The sequence below is a fragment of the Puma concolor genome, chromosome C1 (genome assembly GCF_028749965.1).
Source record: "Puma concolor isolate L17-30 chromosome C1, mPumCon1.1.hap2, whole genome shotgun sequence".
Taxonomy (NCBI): domain Eukaryota; kingdom Metazoa; phylum Chordata; class Mammalia; order Carnivora; family Felidae; genus Puma; species Puma concolor.
The window spans coordinates 98794287-98807248 of NC_141674.1; positions in this window are offsets into that span (position 1 = coordinate 98794287).

A 12962-nucleotide genomic window follows, 5' to 3' on the forward strand; every position below is an offset into this window, starting at 1 on the left:
CAGTTTCATTCTTTGTGTTGCTGTCCAGTTCTCCCAGCACCATTTGCTAAAAAGACTGTCTTTTTTCCATTGGATATTCTTTCCTGCTTTGTCAAAGATTAGTTGGCCATACATTTGTGGCCCATTTCTGGTTCTCTATTCCATTGGTCTATGTGTCTGTTTTTGTGCGATTACCATACTGTCTTGATAATTACAGCTTTGTAGTACAGGTTAAAGTCTGGATTGTGATGCCTCCTGCTTTGGTTTCCTTTTTCAACAAAACTTTGGCTATTCAGGGTCTTTTGTGGTTCCATACAAATTTTAGGATTGCTTCTTCCAGCTCTGAGAAGAATGCTGGTGCGATTTTGATTGGGATTGCATTGAATGTGTAGATTCCTTTGGGTAGTATCGACATTTTAACAATATTTGTTCTTCTGATCCATGAGCATGGAATGTTTTTCCTTTTCTTTCACTAGCTTTCTATAGTTTTCAGCATACAGATCTTTTACATCTTTGGTTAGGTTTATTCCTAGGTATTTTATGGTTCTTGGTGCAATTATAAATGGGATCGATTCCTTTATCTCTCTCTTTTTTTTTTTTTTGCTTCATTATTGATGTGTAGAAATGCCACTGATATCTGTACATTGATTTTATATTTTGTGACTTTGCTGAATTCATGCATCAACTCTAGCAGTTTTTTGAGGGAGTCTTTCAGGTTTTCCATGTAGAGTATCATGTCATCTGAGAGAAGTAAAAGTTTGATTTCTTCTTTGCCGATTTGGATGCCTTTTATTTCTTTTTGTTGTGTGATTTCTGAGGCTAGGACTTCCACTACTATGTTGAACAACAGTGGTGAGAGTGGACATCCCTGTAGTGTTCGTGATCTCAGAGGGAAAAGTCTCAGTTTTTCCCCATTGAGGATGATCTTAGCTATGGGCCTTTCATATATGGCTTTTATGATGTTAAGATATCCCAACTTTATTGAGGTTTTTCTATTAAGAATGGATACTGTATTTTGTTAAATGCCTTTTCTGCATCTATTGACAGGATCATATGGTTCTTAACTTTTCTTCTATTAATGTGTTGTATCACATTGATTGATTTGCAAATATTGAACCAACCCTGTAGCACAGGAATGAATCCCACTTGATTGTGGTGAATCTTTTAATGTACTGTTGAATTCGATTTGCTAACATCTTGTGGTTTTTTCATCCATGTTCATCAGGGATATTGGCCTGTAATTGTTCTTTTTAGTGGGGTCTTTGGTTTGGGAATCAAGGTAATGCTGGCTTCATAGAATGAGTCTGGAAGCTTTCTTTCCAGTTCTATCTTTTGAAACAGCTTGTGAAGAATAGGTACTAACTCTGCTTTAAATGTCTGGCAGAATTCCCCTGGCAAGCCTTCTGGCCCAGGGCTCTTATTTGTTGGGAGATTTTTGATAACCGATTTAATTTCTTTGCTGGTTATGGATCTGTTCAAATTTTCTATTTCTTTCCATTTGAGTTTTGGTGGTGTGTGGGTGTCTAGGAATTTGTCCATTTCTTCCAGATTATCCACTTTATTGGCATATAATTTTTCATAATATTTTCTACTAATTGTATTTCTGTGGTGTTGGTTGTGATCTCTTCTCTTTCATTTGTGATTTTCTCTATTTGGGTCCTCTCTCTTTTCTTTTTGAGAAGTCTGGCTAGGAGTTTATCAGTTGTGTTTATTCTTTCAAGAAACAGCTCTTAGATTCATTGATCTGTTCTCCTGTTTTTTTTGGATTGTATATTATTTCTGCTTTAATCCTTTATTATTTCTCTTCTTCTGCTGGCTTTGGGCTTTCTTTTCTGCTGTGTTTCTAGTTTCTTTAGGTGTGAGGTTAAATTCTGTATTTGGGATCTTTCTTGCTTCTTGAGATAGGTCTGGATTGCAATGTATTTTCCTCTTAGGACTGCTTTTGCTGCATCCCAAAGGGTTTGGACTGCCATGTTTTCATTTTCATTTGCTTCCATATATTTTTTAATCTCTTCAGTTTCCTGGTTGACCCATTCTTTCTTTGATAGGATATTCTTTAACTTCCATGTATTTGGAGGCTTTCCAAATTTTTTCTTGTGGTTGATTTCAAGTTTCATAGCATTGTGATCTAAAAATATGCACGTTATAATCTCAATCCTTTTATATTTGTTGAGGGATGTTTTGTGACCCAGTATGTGATCTGTTTTGGAGAATGTTCCCTGTGCACTCAAGAAGGATGTGTATTCTGCTGTTTTTGGATGAAAAGTTCTGAATATATCTGTTAAGTCCATCTGGCCCAGTGTATCATTCAAGGCTATTGTCCTTATTGATTTTCTGCCTAGATGATCTGTCCATTGTTGTAAGTAGAATATTAAAGTCACCTACATTTACAGTATTATTATCAATAAGTTTGCTTATGTTTGTGATTGATTTATATATTTGTGTTCTTCCACCTTGGGGGCATAAATATCTACAATTGTTAGCTCTTCTTGATGGATAGACCCTGTAATTATGATATAATGCCCTTCTTCATGTCATAGTCTTTGGTTTCAAATCTAGTTGGTCTGATATAAGTATGGCTACTCCATCTTTCTTTTGACATCCAGTAGCATGATAGATGGTTCTCTATCCTCTCACTTTCAATCTGCAGGTGTACTCGGGGGTACAATGAGTCTTTTGTAGGCAGCATATAGATGGATCTTGTTTTTTCTATCCATTCTGATACCCTATATCTTTTGATTTGGGCATTTAGTCCATTTACATTCAGAGTTATTGAAAGATATGGATTTAGTGCCATTGTGTTATCTGTAGGTTTTGTGCTTGTGGTGATATCTCTGGTCCTTTGTAGTCTTTGCTGCTTTCTACTCATAGAGTTGCACTTAGGATCTCCTGCAGGGCTGGTTTAGTAGTCGTGAACTCCTTTAGTTTTTGTTTGTCTGGGAAAGCCTTTATCTCTCCTTCTATTCTGAATGAGTATCCAGCCTAACTGGATAAAGGATTCTTGGCTGCATATTTTTCCTATTCAGCACATTTAATATTTCCTTCCTCTCCCTTCTGGCCTGCCAAGTCTGAGTGGACTGGTCTGCTACTACCCTTATGTGTCTAACCTTGTAGGTTAAGTTTCATTTATCCCTAGTTCCTTTCAGAATTTTCTCTTTATCTTTGTATTTTGCCAGTTTCACTATGATATGTTGTGATGTTGACCTGTTTTTGTTGATTTTGAAGGGAGTTCTCAGTGGACTTGGATGTCTTCTTCTTCTCCCAAGAACTTTAGGGAAGTTCTCAGCTATAATTTGTTCAAATAAACCTTCTGCCCCTTTCTCTTCTTCTTCTGGAACTCCTATGATATGATGTTTCATTGAATCACTTAAGTCTCTAATTCTCCCCTCATGGTCTAGTAATTTCCTAGCCCTCTTTTTCTCAGCTTCATCATTTTCCATAATCTTATCTTTTATTTCACCTATTCTCCCCTCTGCTTCCTCCATCCTTGCTGTCACTGCATCTAGTTTATTTTGTATCTCATTTACAACATTTCTTAATTGGTCTTGACTATTTCTTAGGTTCTTGATCTCTGCAGCAATAGATTTTCTGTTGTTTTCTATGTTTTTTTCAAGCCCTGCTATTAGTACTGTGACTGTTATTCTAAATTCATGTTCAGATGTATTGTTTATATCTGTTTTGAGCAATTCTTTGGCTGTCATTTCTTCCTGGAATTTCTTTTGAGGAGAATTCTTCCGTTTCATCATTTTAGCTAGTTTTCTGTCTTTTATGAGTTTTAATAGCTTTTTATGTGTACTGCACCTGTGAGTACTACTATATTTAAAAGGGGTTATCCACTGTCCAGGTCCTGGAACTTCAGGAAGTGTTTCTGGAGTGTGTTGTGTGCACTTTGTTGTTGTGTCTCTGGTTGTTTTATCTCCCTACTTGTAGTGGAGGTTTGGACCTTCCACCAGGTGTGCTTTGATCTGTTTGTTGAATTAACACTTGAAAAAATGAAAAAAGGTGGGGAGTGGAAGACACCTTATCCCATAGAAAGAGAGAAATGACAGGGGTGGGAAAAAAAAGACCAGGCAGAGAATCAAAGAAACTATAAGGCTTAATCCAGAGAGAGGGAGAGGGAGAGAGAGAGAGAGAGAGAGAGAGAGAGAGAGAGAGAGAGAGAGAAATAAAGAAGGAGATACACCAAAGATGTAAAAAGAATACGGTAAAAGTGCCTGATTAAACAAACAACCAGAACAGAGAAAGAAAGGAAAGAAAGGAAAGGAAAGGAAATAAGGAAGAAAAGGAGAGAGAGAGAGAGAGAGAGAGAAAGGAAGGAAGGAAGAAAGAAAGAGAAAGAGAGAGAGAAAGAAAGAAAGAAAGAAAGAAAGAAAGAAAGAAAGAAAGAAAGAAAGAAAGAAAGAAAGAAAAAGAAAATAAGAACTGGCCAAAAATCAAATCAGAAAATGCAAAACTGCAGGATGGTTGTCTGTTGGTACCTTGAAACTGGCGGCTATACTGGTCTGGAGGAGAGGCCGTCTGGTTTGGTCAGTGTCAATCTTGCTGCTGTAGATAAGCAGTTGCCAGGCATGAAGTGAAAGGGTTTGGTGTAAGTGGGTCCTGCCTCCACTGGGACCCACTGTCCTGTTCTCCAAAGCTCCACTGTGTTGGTGATGGCCAGAAAAATGGCAATACCCCCATCTCTCCTTCCTGGGCCAGGTGTCGCAAACTATTCTGTTTAGGCAGCCCTCACAGAGCAGTACAGGTAGGCAGGCTTGTCCTGCTTTACAATCTCCTGCTCCTCCCAGATGCTTGAATGGGATTCAAAACCAACTGTCTTAAAGGATCCCACTCTGTGGGGACCCATTCTGGAATAGCACCACTCTGCCCAGTCAACAAAAGGGCCTCTGGCTGGTGCCTGCAGATCTTTTGTCCTTGGAGGGGCAATATACCCTTCTTCCCACAGTACTCAAGGGAGGACTGCTTATTCCCACTATGCCCCCAAGATTGCTACTGAGTCCCAGTGCTGGGTCCCCTCCTCCTGAAGTTCGTGCACACAGCTCCAGTCTGGAGATAGTTGTGCAGCCCTCAAAACTCAGATCTTCACCCTGAATGCTATTTGCAAGGTAGAAATGGGCTCTCTCCGTATTTTTCATTCTCTGGCCCATGGTCCAGAGAGGTTTTTCTCTTGTCCAAATACAATCCCTTACTTCCCAGAGCCTTTCTCTTCCCTTTGTCTCTCCACTGAAGTGGTTCCCCCTGTCCATGCCTACACCACCCAGTTCACTCTCCCAATTCACAAACATGCACCTCTGTCCTGCCAAGCTGTCTCTATACACCTGTGGAGATGTTTCTGTCACTCTGTAGCCTGGATTCCTGGAACTTCAAATGTTCTGACCTCTGTACTGCTGTGTTTGAGGGCTGAGGGAAATTCTGGTTCCCCTACTTCTCCTTCATCTTGACTCTCCCCTATTGTTTAGTCTATTCATATAGTGAATTGCATTGGTTGAACGCAAATTAACCTTACATTCCTGGAATAAACTCTATTTGGTCATGTTTTATCCTTTTTATATATTATTTGATTTGATTTGCTAAAATTTTGTGAAGAATTTTAGCATGTATGTTCATTTCATGAAGGTTATTGTCTGTGGTTTTCTTTTCTGTAATGTCTTTGTCTAGCTTTATTATCAGGATAATGTTGGCTTCATAGAATGTATCGGGATGTACTTCCTTCTCTTCACATTTTTTGAAGAATATGAGTTTGTATATAAGTGGTAATGCAGTTCTCGTCAAATGAGTTGAGAAATGTTCTGTTTTCTGCTACCTTCTAGATTTGTGTAAGTTTTGTTTTATTTCTTTTTTAAAAGTTTGGTAGAATTTCCTTAGTGAAGTCATTTGAGCCTGGCATAGTATTTGTGGGAATGTTTTTAACTACAAGTTCAATTTTTTAAATAGATACAAAGCTATTCAAGTTACCTTTTTTTTTTTTCTTTAGAGTTAGCTCTGGTAATTTGTGTCTTTTACAGAATCTGTCAATTTTATCTAAATTGTTGATATTTGACAGAGAGAGAGAGAGAGCAAGAAGGGGAGAAGGGAAAGAGAAAGAGAGAATCCCATGCAGGCTCCATGCTCAGCACAGAGCCTGACACAGAGCTTGATTTCATGGCCCTGGAATTATGACTCAAGCCAAAATCAAGAATCAGACACTCAACTGACTGAGCCACCTAGGCGCCCCTAAATTGTTGATTTTTGAGAGAAAGTTATTCATAATACTCCCTCTTAATACCTATGGGGTCTGTGGTGATGTCACTTCTCTCATTTCTAATCTTAATAATATGTGTTTTGTCTTTTTCTTATCAGTATGGCTAGAGGCTTATTGATCTTATTAATTTTCTCAAAGGATTAGCTTTTAATTTCATTGAGGTTTCTCTACTGTTTTCTTATTTTATTGACTTTCTCTTTGGCCTTTATTTCCTTTCTTTTGCTCATTTTGGGCTTACTTTGCTCTTCTAGTTTCTTAAGATGGAAGCAGAAGTCATTGATTGGAGACCAATTTTTCTTTTCTTTTTCTTTTTTTTTAATTTAAATTCAAGTTAGTCAACATATAGTGTAGTATTGGTTTCAGGAGTAGAATTTAGTGATTCGTCACTTACATATAACACCCAGTGCTCATCCCAACAAGAGCCCTCCTTAATGCCCATCACCTATTTTCCCCTCTCGTCTGCCTTCCCCCCCGCCCCCCCCCATCAACCCTCAATTTGTTCTCTGTATTTAAGAGTCTCTTTTGGTTTGCCTCACTCTCTGTTTTTATCTTACTTTATTTTTCCTTCCCTTCCCCTATGTTCGTCTGTTTTGTTTCTTAAATTCCACATGTGAGTGAAATCATATGGTATTTATCTTTCTCTGACTGACTTATTTTGCTTAGCATAATGCACAATAGTTCCATCTATGTTGTTGCAAATGGCAAGATTTCATTCTTTTTGATCACTAAGTAATATTCCATTGTATATAAATACTGCATCTTCTTTATCCATTCATCAGTTGATGGACATTTAGGCTCTTTCCATAATTTAGCTATTGTTTTTTTTTAAATTTTTTTTTAACATTTATTTATTTTTGAGACAGAGAGAGAGCATGAACAGGGGAGGGTCAGAGGAAGAGGGAGACATAGAATCTGAAACAGGCTCCATGCTCTGAGCTGTCAGCACAGAGCCCGATGCAGGGCTTGAACCCACAGACCGCGAGATCATGACCTGAGCCGAAGCCGGACGTTTAACTGGCTGACACCCAGTCGCCCCAATTTAGCTATTGTTGATAGAGGTGCTATAAACATTGGGGTGCATGTGCCCCTTTGAATCAGTATTTTTTTATCCTTCATATAAATACCTAGTAGTACAGTTGCTGGGTCATAGGGTAGTTCTATTTTTAATTTTTTGAGGAACCTCCATACTGTTTTTGAGAGTGGATGCACCAGTTTACATTCCCACCAATAGTACAAAAGGGTTCCCCTTTCTCTGCATCCTCACCAACATCTCTTTTCCTGAGTTGTTGATTTTAGCCATTCTGACAGGTATGAGGTGGTATCTCATTGTGGTTTTGATGTGTATTTCCCTGATGATGATAGGTGTTGAGCATCTTTTAATGAGTTAGCCGTCTGGATGTCTTCTTTGGAAAAGTGTCTATTCATGGCTTCTGCCTATTTCTTCACTGGATTATTTGTTTGGGTGTTGAGTTTGATAAGTTCTTAATAGATTTTGGATGCTGACCCTTTATCAGATATGTCGTTTGCAAGTATCTTCTCCCATTTCATCAGTTGCCTTTAAGTTTTGTTGATTGTTTCCTTCACCGTGCAGAAGCTTTTTATCTTGATGAAGTCTCAATAGTTCATGTTTGCTTTTGTTTTCCTTGCCTCTGGAGACACGTCTAATGAGAAGTTGCTGTGGCTGAGGTCAAAGAGGTTGCTGCCTGTGTTCTCCTCTGGATTTGGAAGGTTTCCTGTCTTACATTAAGGTCTTTCATCCATTTTGAATTTATTTTGTGTATGGTGTAAGAAAATGGTCTAGTTTCATTCTTCTGTATGTCACTGTCTAGTTTTCCCAGCACCATTTGTTGAAGAGACTTTTTTCCATTGGATATTCTTTCCTGCTTTGTCAAAGATTAGTTGGCCATACATTTGTGGGTCCATTTATGTATATTCTGTTCCATTGATCTATGTGTCTGTTTTTGTGCTAGCACCATGCTGTCTTGATTATTACAGCTTTAAGCCCAGAATTTTGATGCCTCCAGCTTTGGTTTTCTTTTTTAACATTACTTAAGCTATTCAGGGTCTTTTCTAGATCCATAAAAATTTATGAATTGTTTGTTCTATCTTGGTGAAGAATGCTGATGTTATTTTGATAGGGATTGCATTGCATGTGTAGAGTGCTTTGGGTATCATAGACATTTTAACAATATTTGTTCTTCCAATCCATTAGCATGGAATGTTTTTCCATTTCTTTGTGTCCTTTTCAATTTCTTTCATAAGCATTGTATAGTGTGCAGTGTACAGATCTTTTACCTCTTTGGTTAGGTTTTGTTTTTTTTTTTAAGTTTATTTATTTTGGGGGGAGAGAGAGAGAGTGGGGTAGGGAAGATAGAAAGGGAGAGAGAGAATCCCAAGCAGGCTCCATACTGTTAGCATGGATCTCAATGCAGGGCTCAACCTCATGAACCGTGAGATCCTGATCTGAGCCAAATCAAAAGTCAGTAGCTCAAACAACTGAGCCACCCAGGAGCCCCTGATTAGGTTTATTCCTAGGTATCTTATGGTTTTTGTGCAATTGTAAATGGGATCAATTCCTTGATTTCTCTTTCTGCTGTTTCATTATTGGTATATAGAAATGCAACAGATTTCTGTATGTTGATTTTATATTGTGCAACTTTGCTGAGTTCATGTATCAGTTGTAGCAGTTTTTTGGTGGAGTCTTTTGGGTTTTCCACATAGGGTATCATGTTGTCTGTGAAGAGTGAAAGTTTGACTTCTTTATTGCCAATTTATATGCCTTTTATTTCCTTTTGTTGTGTGATTGCTGAGGTTAGGACTTCTACTACTGTCTTGAACAACAGTGGTGAGAGTGGACAGCCCTGTTGTGTTCCTGACCTTAAGGGGAAAGTTCTTAGTTTTTCTCCCCTGAGGGTGATATTAACTGTGGGTCTTTCATATATGGCCTTTATGGTGTTCAGGTATGTTTCTTCTATCTTTACTTTCTTGAGGGTTTTTATCAAGAAAAGATGCTGTAGTTTGTCAAATGATTTTTCTGCATCTATTGAGAGGATTATGTCGTTCTTATCATTTATTTAAAAATTTTTTTTACATTTTTTACATTTATTTATTTTTGAGAAACAAAGTGAGACAAAGTGTGAGCAGGGGAGGGGCAGAGAAAGAAGGAGACACAGAATCTGAAGCAGGCTCCAGGCTCTGAGCAAGCGGTCAGCACAGAGCCTGATGCAGGGCTCCAACCCACAAACTGTGAGATCATGACCTGAGCCGAAGTCGGATGCTCAACCGACTGAGCCACCCAGGTGCCCCTTATCATTTCTTTTATTAATGTTGTATATCATGTTGATTGATTTGATGATATTGAACCAGCCCTGCAGCCCAGGAATAAATCCCACTTGATTGTGATGAATAATTCTTTTAATGTATTGTTGGATTTGATTTGCTATATCTTTTTTTAAGATCATTTATTTATTTTGAGAGGGGGAGGGGCAGAGAGAGAGAGAGAGAAAGAGACCTCAAGCAGGCTCTGCACTGTCAGTGTAGAGCCTAATGTGGGGCTCAATCTCACAAACTGTGAGATCATGACCTGAGATGAAACCACGAGTAGGACACTTAACTGACTGAGTCACCCAGGTACCCTAATTTGCTAGTATCTTATTGAGAATGTTTGCATCCAAGTTTGACAGGGTAATTGTTCTGTAATTCTTTTTAGTGGGGTCTTTCATTTTGGAATCAAGGTAATGCTGGCCTCAGAGAATGGGTGTGCAAGTTTTCCTTCCATTTCTATTTGTTTGGAATGGTTTCAAAATAATAGATATTAACTCTTCTTTACATGTTTGATAGAATTCGCCTGGGAAGTTATCTAGCCCTGGACTCTGGTTCGTTGGGAGATTTTTTTTTTTTTAATTTTTTTTTTTCAACGTTTATTTATTTTTGGGACAGAGAGAGACAGAGCATGAACGGGGGAGGGGCAGAGAGAGAGGGAGACACAGAATCGGAAACAGACTCCAGGCTCTGAGCCATCAGCCCAGAGCCTGACGCGGGGCTCGAACTCACGGACCGCGAGATCGTGACCTGGCTGAAGTCGGACGCTTAACCGACTGTGCCACCCAGGCGCCCCACGTTGGGAGATTTTTGATGGCTGATTCAATTTCTTTACTGGTTATGGGTCTATTCAAATTTTCCATGTCTTCTTGTTTCAGTTTTGGGAGTTTATGTCTTTCTAGGAATTTGTCCATTTTTTCCAGATTGCCCCATTTGTTTGCATGTAATTGCTCATAATATTCTCTTATTATTGTTTGTATTTCTGCAGTGTTGGTTGTGCTGTCTCCTCCTTTATTCTTCATTATATTTATTTGGGTCCTTTCCTGTTTCTTTCTGATAAGTCTGGCTAGGGGCTTATCAACTTTGTTAATTCTTTCAAAGAACCAGTCTCTAGTTTCATTGATCGGTTCTTCTGTCTTTTGCTTTTTGTTTTTTTACTTTGATATCATTGATTTCTGCTCTAATCTTTATTATTTCACTTCTTCTGATGGTTTTGGCCTTTATTTGCTGTTCTTTTTCCACCTCCTTTAGGTATTAGGTTAGGTTGTGTATTTGAGACATTTTTTCTTTTGTAGGAAGGCCTGAATTGCTATACATCTCTCTTATGACTGCCTTTGCTGCATCCTAAAGGTTTTGGACTGTCGTGTTTTCATTTTCATTGGCTTCCATGTACTTTTTAATTTCTTCTTTAATTTCTTGTTTAAACCATTCATTCTTTAGTAGGATGTTCTTTAACCTCCAAGTATTTGTGTTCTTTTCAAATTTTTTCTTGTGAGACCATTATTCTTTTTCTAAGGTATTATCTTCCCATGCAGCAAGGGTATAAATTTCCCTCTAAGTACTGCTTTAGTTGCATTTCCCAAATTTTTACATGTTGTGTTTTAATTTTTAATTTTCATTCTATTCAAAATACTTTATAATTTTCCCTTTGAATGTTTTTTCAACCCATGGGTTATATGAAGCATGTTTATAAATATTTGAGGTTATTACTGATAACTTTTTATTATTGATTTGTAATTTAATTCCATTTTTTGTCAGAGATCATACTTTGTATGACTTGAATCTTTTTATAAAATAGTGTGTATCATATTGTTTTGGGTGGTATGTTCTACAAAGGTCAGTTAGGAAATGTTGGATAATGTTGTTTAAATCTTCTCTAACTTTTTTTTTTTTTTTTTCAACGTTTATTTATTTTTGGGACAGAGAGAGGCAGAGCATGAACGGGGGAGGGGCAGAGAGAGAGGGAGACACAGAATCGGAAACAGGCTCCAGGCTCTGAGCCATCAGCCCAGAGCCTGACGTGGGGCTCGAACTCACGGACCGCAAGATCGTGACCTGGCTGAAGTCGGACGCTTAACCGACTGCGCCACCCAGGCGCCCCATAAATCTTCTCTATCTTTAATAATTTTCTGTCCACTTGTCTATCAAGTGTTGAGAGGGGCATTGAAATTTCCACTTATAATTATGCATTTGGAAATTTTTCTTTGAAGTTCTATCAGTGTTTCAACAAATTTGAAGCTTTGTTATTATGTGCATAAATTTTTAGAATTGCTATGTCCTCTTGATGGATTGGCTTCTTTATCATTTTCAAATGACCCTTTTTAACTCTGGTAATATTCTTTGAAATGTAGTGTGTTTTGTATTAATATATTTACTCTAGCTTTCTTTTGATTGATGTTAGCGTAGTTTATCATTTTATATTCTTTTAACTTTTAACCTATTTGTGCCTTCATGTTTAATTTTTTTTTTAAATGTTTATTTATGTATTTTGAGAGAGAGGGAGAGGGAGAGGGGGAGGGAGAGGGAGAGAGAGAGAGAGATAGCCTGAGTGAGAGGAGGGGAAGAGAGAGAGGAGAGAGAAAATCCCAAGCAAGCCCTGCACTATCAGCACAGAGCCCAACCTGGGGCTCAATCTCATGAACTGTGAGATAATGACCTGAGCTGAAATCAAGAGTCAGCCACTTAACCGACTGAGCCACCTTAGGACCTCTGTGCCTTCATGTTTAAAGTAGGTTTGTTATAGGTGGCATGTAATTGAGTAGGGTCTTTTTCCCTTCCACACTGACATTCTGTACTTTTAATTGGTGTGTTTATAACATATGTTATTTTGCTGAGTGAGAAATTACCACAGACAGCAATTTAAATCAACACAAATGTATAATCTCATAGTTTACATGGGTAACTGGTCTGGTACATCCCACAAGGCTGACATTAAGGTGCCAGTAGATTGCATCCTTATCTGGAAACTTGATTATGGAAAGATCCACTTCCAAGCTCCCTCAAGTTGTTGGCACAATTGAGTTCCTAACTGCTGTATGATTGAGGTTCTCTTTTTCTTACTTATGATCAGGGACCACTCTCAGCTCCTTGAGGCCACTCTCAGGTCCTTGCCATGTGGCACTTTCCTCAACATGGAAGTTTGCGTCTTCAAGACCAATGGAAGGCATCTGCTATAGCTTTGAGTCTTTCTGACTTTTTCTGTTTCTGATCTTCTTTTAAAAGTGTTTACCCATAATCAAGGGGAGGAAATTATACAAGGTATGTATAATAGGAGTCAGGAATCTTGGGGGCTAAGATTCTGCCTACCATAGACTATTTAACTTAATACAGTTATTGACATGGTTGGATTTAAATTTGTCATTTTGATGTTTTCTATTTGTCCCATCTGTTTGTTATTGTTACCTTTTCCCTTATTTTTATG